Source organism: Triticum urartu, chromosome 2, assembly GCF_003073215.2.
Source record: "Triticum urartu cultivar G1812 chromosome 2, Tu2.1, whole genome shotgun sequence".
Taxonomy (NCBI): domain Eukaryota; kingdom Viridiplantae; phylum Streptophyta; class Magnoliopsida; order Poales; family Poaceae; genus Triticum; species Triticum urartu.
In genome coordinates this window covers 752,887,091-752,897,619 of record NC_053023.1, presented here as the reverse complement: position 1 = coordinate 752,897,619, position 10,529 = coordinate 752,887,091, and positions in this window count along the sequence as shown.

Genomic DNA, 10,529 nt, shown 5'->3' with positions numbered 1-10,529 from the left:
GAGCATGTGGGAGCTAACATGGGTATCCAGATCCCGCTGTTGGTTATTAACCGGAGAGTTGTCTCGGTCATGTCTATGTGTCTCCCGAACCCATATGGTCTACACACTTAAGGTTCGGTGACGCTAGAGTTGTAGAGATATTAGTATGCGGTTAACCGAAAGTTGTTCGGAGTCCCTGATGAGATCCCGGATGTCACGAGGAGTTCCGGGATGGTCCGGAGGTAATTTATATATAGGAAGTCTAGTTTCGGCCACCGGGAGAGTTTCGGGGGTCACCGGTATTGTACCGGGACCACCGAAAGGGTCCCGGGGGTCCACCCGGTGGGGCCACCTATCCCGGAGGGCCCCATGGGCTGAAGTGGCATGGGAACCAGCCCCTGGTGGGTTGGTGCGCCCCACCCAAGGGCCCAAGGCTCCTAGGGCCCTAGGGGGCCGTTGCCCCCCGAGGGGGCATGCGCCCCCTTGTTGGAAACCCTAAGGGGGCCGTTGCCCCCCGAGGGGCCGCCGCCCCCTCTAGATGGGATCTCCAAGGGGGCATGCGCCCCCTAGCCCTTATATATAGTGGAGGGGAGGGAGGGCAGCCGCACCCTAAGCCCTGGTGCCTCCCTCTCCCTCCCGTGACACCTCTTCCTCCTCCAGTAGCGCTTGGCGAAGCCCTGCTGGAATCCCGCTGCTTCCACCACCACGCCGTCGTGCTGCTGGATCTCCATAAACTTCTCCTCCCCCATTGCTGGATCAAGAAGGAGGAGACGTCTCCGCTCCGTACGTGTGTTGAACGCGGAGGTGCCGTCCGTTCGGCGCTAGGATCATCGGTGATTTGGATCACGATGAGTACGACTCCATCAACCCCGTTCTCTTGAACGCATCCGCTCGCGATCTACAAGGGTATGTAGATGCACTCCTCTCTCTCTTGTTGCTAGATGACTCCATAGATTGATCTTGGTGATGCGTAGAAAATTTTAAATTTTTGCTACGATCCCCAACACAGCAAGCCTACGATGGAATTACTCACGCATGGCGATGAGCATCATGAAATTGGTGATGGAGGATGGTTGATGATGACGATGGCGATGAATTCCCCTCTTCGGAGCCCCGAACGGACTCTAGATCAGCCCTCCCGAGAGGTTTTAGGGTTTGGTGGCGGCTCCGTATCGTAAAACGCGATGAATTCTTCTCTCTGATTTTTTTTCTCCCCGAAACATAATATATAGAGTTGGACTTGGAGTCAGAGGAGTTCCAGGGGGCCCACGAGGTAGGGGGCGCGCCCTAGGGGGGCAGGTGCGCCCCCACTCTCATGGACAGGTGGTGGGCCCCCTGGCCTTCATCTTTTGCAGGCATTTTTTATATTTTCCAAAAAGTTGCTCCGTGAAGTTTCAGGTCATTCCGAGAACGTTTGTTTCTGCCCATAAATAACACCATGGTAATTCTGCTGAAAACAGCGCCAGTCCGGGTTAGTTCCATTCAAATCATGCAAGTTAGAGTCCAAAACAAGGGCAAAAGTGTTTGAAAAAGTGCCATGTAATTGCTTTACTTTATCGCTATGCGATAGCAATAGTTGCAAAAGCAATAGCTGGTGAGACGACCATATGACGACACGTTGATAAAAGATCAAGATGATGGAGATCATGGTGTCATGCCAGTAACAATGGAGATCAAAAGCACAAGATGATGATGGCCATATCATGTCACATATTTGGATTGCATGTGATGTTTATCTTTTATATATCTTATTTTTGCTTAGTTAGGCGGTAGCATTATAAGATGATCTCTCACTAAATTTCAAGGTACAAGTGTTCTCCCTGAGTATGCACCATTGCCAAAGTTCTTCGTGCCGAGACACCACGTGATGATCGGGTGTGATAAGCTCAACGTTCATCTAGGGTGTAAGATAGTTTTGCACATGCACAATACTCGGGTTAAACTTGACGAGCCTAGCATATGCAGATATGGCCTCAGAACACTGAGACCGAAAGGTCGAGCGTGAATCGTATAGTAGATATGATCAACATAGTGATGTTCACCATTGAAAACTACTCCATCTCACGTGATGATCGGACATGGTTTAGTTGATTTGGATCACGTGATCATTTAGATGACTAGAGGGTTGTCTATCTAAGTGGGAGTTCCTAAGTAATATGATTAATTGAACTTTAATTTATCACAAACTTAGTCCTGATATTATTTGCATATCTATGTTGTAGATCAATAGCTCGCGATGTAGCTCCCCGTTTATTTTTTTGATATGTTCCTAGAGAAAAACTATGTTGAAAGATGTTAGTAGCAATGATGCGGACTAGGTCCGTGATCTGAGGATTATCCTCATTGCTGCACAGAAGAATTATGTCCTTGATGCACCGCTAGGTGACAGACCTATTGCAGGAGCAGATACAGACATTATGAACGTTTGGCAAAGCTCGGTATGATGACTACTTGATAGTTTAGTGCACCATGCTTTATGGCTTAGAACCGGGACATCAAAAATGTTTTGAAATGTCAAGGAACATATAAGATGTTCTAAGAGTTGAAATTGGTATTTCATACTCATGCCCGTGTCGAGAGGTAGGATACCTCTGACAGTACTTTGCCTACAAGGATGGAGGAGAATAGCTCAACCAATGAGCATATGCTCAGATTGTCTGGGTACTGCAATTGCTTGAATCAAGTGGGAGTTAATCTTCCAGATAAGATAGTAATTGACAAAGTTCTCTAGTCACAATCACCAAGTTACTAGAACTTAGTGATGAACTATAATATGCAAGGGATAACAGAAACGATTCCCAAGATCTTCGTGATGCAGAAATCGACGAAGGTAGAAATCAAGAAAAGCATCAAGTGTTGATGGTTGACAAGACCACTAGTTTCAAGAAAAGGGCAAAGGGAAGAAGGGGAACATCAAGAAGAACGACAAGCAAGTTGTTGCTCAAGTGAAGAAGCCCAAGTCTAGACCTAAGCCTGAGACTAAGTGCTTCTACTGCAAAGGGACTGGTCACTGGAAGCAGAACTGCCCGAAGTATTTGGCAGATAAGAAGGATGGCAAAGTGAACAAAGGTATATTTGATATACATGTTATTGATGTTCACTTTACTAGTGTTTATAGCAACCCCGCGGTATTTGATACTAGTTCAGTTGCTGAGATTAGTAACTCGAAACGGGAGTTGCAGAATGAACAGAGACTAGTTAAGGGTGAAGTGACGATGTGTGTTGGAAGTGGTTCCAAGATTGATATGATCATCATCGCACACTCCCTATACTTTTGGAATTAGTGTTGAACCTAAATAAATGTTATTTGGTGTTTGCGTTAAGCATGAATATGATTTGATCATGTTTATTGCAATACGGTTATTCATTTAAAGTCAGAGAATAATTGTTGTTCTGGATGCATGAATAAAACCTTCAATGGTCATACACCCAAGATAAATGGTTTATTGAATCTCGATCATAGTGATACACATATTCATAATATTGAACCCAAAAGATGCAAAGTTAATAATGATAGTGCAACTTATTTATGGCACTGCTATTTAGGTCATATTGGTGTAAAGCGCATGAAGAAAATCCATGCTGATGGGATTTTGGAATCACTTGATGCTTGCGAACCATGCCTCAAGGGCAAGATGACTAAGACTCCGTTCTCCGGAACAGTGGAGCAAGCAACAGACTTGTTGTAAATAATACATACTGATGTATGTAGTCCAATGAGTGTTGAGGCTCGTGGCAGGTATCGTTATTTTCTGACCTTCACAAATGATTTGAGTAAGATATGTGTATATCTTCTTGATGAAACATAAATCTGAAACATTTGAAAAGTTCAAATAATTTTAGAGTGAAGTGGAAAATCATCGTAACAAGAAAATAAAGTTTCTATGATCTGATCATGGAGGAGAATATTCGAGTTACGAGATTTAGTCTTCATTTGAAACAATGCATAATAGTTTCGCAACTCACGCCACCTGGAACACCACAGCGTAATGGTTTGTCCGAACATCGTAACCGTACCATATTAGATATGGTGCAATCTATGATGTCTCTTACCGATTTACCACTATCGTTTTGGGGTTATGCATTAGAGACAGCTGCATTCACGTTAAATAGGGCACCATCTAAATCTATTGAGATGACGCCATATGAACTGTGGTTTGGCAAGAAACCAAAGTTGTCGTTTCTTAAAGTTTGGGGTTGCGATGCTTATGCGAAAAAGTATCATCCTGATAAGCTCAAAACCTAGATCGGAGAAATGTGTCTTCATAGGTGATGTCTACTACACAACCTTCTTCTTGTAGACGTTGTTGGGCCTCCAAGTGCAGAGGTTTGTAGGACAGTAGCAAATTTCCCTCAAGTGGATGGCCTAAGGTTTATCAATCTGTAGGGGGCGTAGGATGAAGATGGTCTCTCTCAAGCAACCCTGCAACCAAATAACAAAGAGTCTCTTGTGTCCCCAACACACCCAATACAATGGTAAATTGTATAGGTGCACTAGTTCAGCGAAGAGATGGTGATGCAAGTGCAATATGGATAGTAGATAATAGTTTTTGTAATCTGAAAATATAAAAACAGCAAGGTAACTAATGATAAAAGTGAGCGTAAACGGTATTGCAATGCAAGGAAACAAGGCCTAGGGTTCATACTTTCACTAGTGCAAGTTCTCTCAACAATAATAACATAATTGGATCACATAACTATCCCTCAACATGCAACAAAGAGTCACTCCAAAGTCACTAAAAGCGGAGAACAAACGAAGAGATTATGGTACGGTACGAAACCACCTCAAAGTTATTCTTTCCAATCAATCCGTTGGGCTATTCCTATAAGTGTCACAAACAACCCTACAGTTCGTACTAGAATAACACCTTAAGAAACAAATCAACCAAAACCCTAATGTCACCTAGATAATCCAATGTCACCTCAAGTACCCGTGGGTATGATTATACGATATGCATCACACAATCTCAGATTCATCTATTCAACCAACACATAGGACCTCAAAGAGTGCCCCAAAGTTTCTACTGGAGAATCACGACGTAAACGTGTGCCAACCCCTATGCATAGGTTCATGGGCGGAACCCACAAGTTGATCACCAAAACATACATCATGTGAATCACGTGATATCCCATTGTCACCACAGATACGCACGGCAAGACATACATCAAGTGTTCTCAAATCTTTAAAGACTCAATCCGATAAGATAACTTCAAAGGGAAAACTCAATCCATTACAAGATAGTAGAGGGGGAGTAGAAACATAAGATCCAACTATAATAACAAAGCTCGCGATACATCAAGATCGAATCGCCTCAAGAACACGAGAGAGAGAGAGAGAGATCAAACACATAGCTACTGGTACATACCCTCGGCCCCGAGGGAGAACTACTCCCTCCTCGTCATGGAGAGCACCAGGATGATGAAGATGGCCACCGGAGAGGGATTCCCCCTCCGGCAGGGTGCCGGAACGGGTCTAGATTGGTTTGGTGGCTACGGAGGCTTCTGGTGGCGGAACTCCCGATCTATTGTGTTCCCTGATCGTTTTAGGGTATATGGAGATATATAGGCGGAGGAAGTACGTCAGGGGGTCCACGAGGGGCCCACGAGGGTGGAGGGCGCGCCCCCTGCCGAGTGGCTTCCTCTTTGCTTCCCTTACGTGGACTCCAAGTCTCCCGGGTTGCTTTCCTTCCAAAAATAAGTTCCGTGAAGTTTTGGGTCAATTGGACTCCGTTTGATTTTCCTTTTCTGCAATACTCTAAAACAAGGAAAAAAACAGAAACTGGCACTAGGCTCTAGGTTCATAGGTTAGTCCCAAAAATGATATAAAAGTGTATAATAAAGCCCATAAACATCCAAAACAGTAGATAATATAGCATGGAGCAATCAAAAATTATAGATACGTTGGAGACATATCAATAGGATACCCAAAGGAGACAGTTGGGTACACCTTCTATCACAGATCCAAATGCAAGACATTCGTTGCTAAGAATGTATCCTTTCTAGAGAAGGAGTTTCTCTCGAAAGAAGTGAGTGGGAGCAAAGTAGAACTTGATGAGGTAACTGTACCTGCTCCCTTATTGGAAAGTAGTTCATCATAGAAATCTGTTCCTGTGACTCCTACACCAATTAGTGAGGAAGCTAATGATGATGATCATGTAACTTCAGATCAAGTTACTACCAAACCTCGTAGGTCAACCAGAGTGAGATCCGCACCAGAGTAGTACGGTAATCCTGTTCTGGATGTCATGTTACTTGACCATGACGAACCTACGAATTATGAGGAAGCGATGATGAGCTCAGATTCCACGAAATGGCTTGAGGCCATGAAATCTGAGATAGGATCCATGTATGAGAACAAAGTATGGACTTTGATTGACTTGCCCGATGATCGGTGAGTCATTTAGAATAAATGGATCTTCAATAGGAAGACAGACGCTGATAGTAGTGTTACTATCTACAAAGCTCGAATTGTCGCAAAATGTTTTCGAAAAATTCAAGGTGTTGACTATGATGAGATTTTCTCACTCGTATCGATGCTTAAAAGTTTGTTCGAATCATGTTAGCAGTTGCCGCATTTTATGAAATCTGGCAAATGGATGTCAAAACTGCATTCCTTAATGGATTTCTTAAAGAAGAGTTGTATATGATGCAACAAGAAGGTTTTGTCAGTCCTAAAGGTGCTAACAAAGTTTGCAAGCTCCAGCGATCCATCTATGGACTGGTGCAAGCATCTCAGAGTTGGAATATATACTTTGATAAAGTGATCAAAGCATATGGTTTTATGCAGACTTGCGGTGAAGCCTGTATTTACAAGAAAGTGAGTGGGAGCACTACATCATTTCTAATAAGCATATGTGAATGACATATTGTTGATCGGAAATAATGTAAAATTTTCTAGAAAGCATAATGGTGTATCTGAAAAGAGTTTTTCAAAGAAAGACCTCGATGAAGCTACTTACAAATTGAGCATCAAGATCTATAGAGATAGATCAAGACGCTTGATAAGATTTTTCAATGAGTACATACCTTGACAAGTTTTTTTGAAGTAGTTCAAAATGGAACAGTCAAAGAAGGAGTTCTTGCCTGTCAAAACCGGCGGATCTCGGGTAGGGGGTCCCAAATTGTGCGTCTAAGGAGGATGGTAACAGGAGGCAGGGGACACGATATTTACCCAGGTTCGGGCCCTCTTGATGGAGGTAATACCCTACGTCCTGCTTGATTGTTCTTGATGATATGAGTATTACAAGAGTTGATCTACCACGAGATCGTAGAGGCTAAACCCTAGAAGCTAGCCTATGGTATGATTGTATGTTGTCCTACGGACTAAACCCTCCAGTTTATATAGACACTGGAGGGGGCTAGGGTTACACATAGTCGGTTACAAGGGAGGATATCTACATATCCATATTGCCGAGCTTGCCTTCCACGCCAAGGAGAGTCCCATCCGGACACGGGACGAAGTCTTCAATCTTGTATCTTCATAGTCCAACAGTCCGGCTGTCTGGAGACCCCCTAATCTAGGACTCCCTCAGTAGCCCCCGAACCTGGCTTCAATAACGATGAGTCCGTCGTGCAGATTGTCTTCGACATTGCAATGCAGGTTCTTCTCCAAATTCTGAATATCTGCTGAGTAGTGTTTGGCTCCCCATAAATGTTGCACTTCTTGGCTTCTGCGCCCAATAAGGGCTATCTTGCACGTGTCGAGCGAATGCGAGGAGCCAGGGCATTTTTACATTCGCCAACCTAGCCATGTAAATAAACTGTCTATTAAAGGGACGGGGATTCTTAGATCCAAACCACACCATCCTCCCATGGCGAGTATCCATCAGAGCGCGCTCGGAAAAATCCATTCCAACATGGTCGGCCACCACAGCTCCTCCTCCCGCTCTCATAGCCCTAAGGCCGGTGACTGGGAGAAGTGTTCCGTCCTGCATAGCCAATTAGTAGAGTTGCAGACCTAGGGATTTCTCCCTCCAGCATATATGGTCCCCGTTCGAGCCGGGTTCGCCACCTATAATGTTGGGGAGCAAGCGGAGAGCTTCCCCAATCCCTCCAAGGGGGAGTGGGTATGCCTTGTCCCTTATTTACTAAGGGGACTTGGATTTCCAATCCATCCGTTCCTCTGCGGGCTACTGGAGTTTTACTACCTCCAGTTGCATAATTTCACCCCTGCTTCCATATTACACATCGCTGGTTATGTTGCCCTTTGCGAGCTGTTTCTGGGCTGCGAGGCTCATTTCGAGCTATAGAAGAGGCTATTCTGCCTTGTGCCCCGTACACAGGAGGGGTCACTATATTAAGTGGACGGAGCCGAAATATGGCGCATCGCCGGGACCGGATACCTGTCTGGTACCTCGAAGAAGACGTCCGAGGACTGGCCTTCGGAGTGGTTTTACATGGAGGACGCCCCCCTTCCAGATCCTGTTTGGAGGGGTCTTCCCGAGTTCCACAATGCTTCTCTGAAGAAACGCTGAAGCTGGCGCCCACGGAGCCCCCAGGAGGAAGATAACGAAGAAGTCCTTTACCTGATGGACCGGATTAAAGTGCTGGCTCAATCATGATTGACAATAATCGAGGTTATGTCAATATGCATAATGCGGGTGGTGCATTCACTTCAATATTGAGGGCACCCCCTGTGGTGCTTTAACGAGGAAGATGATGCCACCCGCTGCGGGCGTAAGGGACTGGACTCATCTGCTGCTCTAGCAAAAATTCTATCCAAGTTGTTCAAGGGAGAGGAAGAGGAGTTCATCCGTGTTAAGCCACGGGATGGATTCTCCATGTACAACCCTCCAAGCTGGGTGAGTTGTCACTCTTTACTCCCAACCTTCCCGCATTCTTCATCGTAAATACTCACCTTGCCGTTTCACGGTAGGAACTGCGAAAAGCTGTAAGGGAGGTCAACAGCCCACCCTCACAACCGGAAGACCCTGACCGGGCCCTCGATCCCGGACTCGAAGAGGATCCGGACATATTTGTGGAGCTGATAGACAGGACATTCTATCAATTGAGCTGCGATGACGCCGTGGTGGCCATCATGGCCGACTATCCTGGGCTACTCCCTACATCGTAGGTAAGGAAAAAACGGAGTCCCAACTTCCGAGAAGGATCCCCTTTTATGCACTTCACCTACCATACACATATGGTGTTTTACAGGGAAGGCCTTCGGGATGCCATGCCGAACCCGCAGTGACTCGCCAACAAGGGGCACCGAAGCCGGGTAGGCCAAAAAGGATGGCGGCCAGGACTGAGACGCCGACGCAGAGGTATGATACAAAACCTCGCTCTGTGGTTGTCGTCTTTCTTTAAAATATAATGACGCCCATGTTTCCTAATAGGAAAAACGCTCGCCGGACTATATCCAGAGAGGCTGCCGATCACGCCTCTGCCAGTCGGGCTCCAGGGCCGGACATAGAGGTGGAAGCTAACACGGGGCGGATGCCAGATGCTCCTCCTACAGAAGATGCGGACAGAATATCTGCTACAAATTCCAAAGTGGAGAGGGCCATGAATCACAGGCGTCACCGGGCCGTACTCCGTGACGCTTGTTTCTCCCAAGAGGCATTCGCTGCCTTCAACTCAGGAGATGCGTACATCCATGCTGCTCAAAATGGTCTTGCTAGAGCCACGGACCAGTATGTAATGGATATACGGGTAGGAAAATCTGACAATTATATATATCAGTAGCCCTGAGACTTGAAACAGTTGACACAACTGATTTATGGATCATTATTTGTGCAGGTTCTTATAAAGAAGAATACCCAATTGTCTCAAGAGCTGGAAGAGTGCAAAGCCTAGCTACAGGCCGTGGTGGCCGCGTTGAAGGAGTCCGAGAAGGCCCCCTCTGGTAATAGTTGCTTCCATTGCAAAGAATTACAGGTACCAGATAGTATGCGGCATGCATGCAAATCTAATAGTAGATGTTGCAAATGACCTCGGAGTGAATCCGGAGGCCGTGCGGGAGGATGCGCAACGTGCTAATCGATAGTTAAATGCTAGCGAGCGCATGCTTACGCGGGTCAGGCAGGAGAAAAATAATCTCTAGGACGCCAATATCCGGCTGGATGTGGAACTAAAAGACGTCCGAGCCCAGCTTGCGGACTCCGTGAAGGAGAATAAGCGGCTTCGATGCGAAATTTTTAGTAAGTGCTTGAATGAACTTTTGAAGGAGTTCGGCGAAGAAGCCAGCTAACAGAGTTATGTTTGCAGGTATGCTGACGGGTCGTCCCGCGGAGGAGATACCCGGGTCTGCGGGTGATCTTCTACCAGAGCTCTCACAACTGCACGAACAAGTTCGGCAGGTGATGCAGGGTATTGCCCAAGCTTTGTGGCCATCCGCGTCCCCGCCCGAAGGCATGGGGGAGCTTATAGAGAAGCTCAAGGGAGCGCGGCGGTGCTTCCGATTATGGAAGATATCAGCCTGCCGACAAGGTGCAAGGGAAGCCTGGGCTATGGTGAAGACGCGATATACCAAAGCTGACCCAAACCACATGGCCGAGTTCGGATCTGTGGGGCCTGGTGGGAAAGGGATCCCCATGAGTTTGGTGTAT